Source organism: Penaeus monodon, chromosome 24 (genome assembly GCF_015228065.2).
Source record: "Penaeus monodon isolate SGIC_2016 chromosome 24, NSTDA_Pmon_1, whole genome shotgun sequence".
Taxonomy (NCBI): Eukaryota; Metazoa; Arthropoda; class Malacostraca; order Decapoda; family Penaeidae; genus Penaeus; species Penaeus monodon.
The window spans coordinates 12,153,973-12,154,531 of NC_051409.1; the positions used below are offsets into that span (position 1 = coordinate 12,153,973).

General features: G+C 34.9%; 1 protein-coding gene across 1 annotated transcript in view; it reads right to left on the minus strand.

Moving 5' to 3' along the window:
- The window catches only part of LOC119588583, a gene marked incomplete in the record, with an annotated part of 49,963 nt that overhangs the window by 447 nt on the left and 48,957 nt on the right, over positions 1-559 (minus strand). Inside the window, 1 exon segment of the mRNA XM_037937224.1 lies at positions 1-559.

Below are 559 nucleotides of genomic sequence, written 5' to 3' on the forward strand. Positions count from 1 at the left end.
GGCATAGAATAATGACACTTCAACTTCAAAACTGGGGTATCACATTGAGGGTATTCTTCTTTGCACCATTGACACATGACTACAACGCTTATACTTGTTTTATATGTAAGCTGAGAATTGGTAATTTTTATTCTTTATATAATACATATCTATACATTTCATTTGCCTAACACGTACTTCAAAACCGAATCCTGTCTTTTGATTCAGGCATACACTGCTAGTTATATATTATATTTAGTAAATATTAACATAAAAATGGGTCATATGTAGTCATGAAATATACCCAGTTTAACAGAAAAATTTCACTTATCCTCTGAGTTGTGCATAAGCAAAATGAGCAGCAAACCCGCTAGTCTCCCTCTCATCCTTGAGGTGATGTACACAATAATCTACCAAGGTCGTATAAAAACTGATATGGATGTAAGAGAGATGATGTGAGAGAACCTAGCATGTCATCTGCCTCAAACAATTAACATTACAAATATCCTAATTGCCCAAGTAAAAATTTCCAACTGCAGGATGTGGAGCAGTGAATATCTTCGCTGCTGCCAAGATAAGA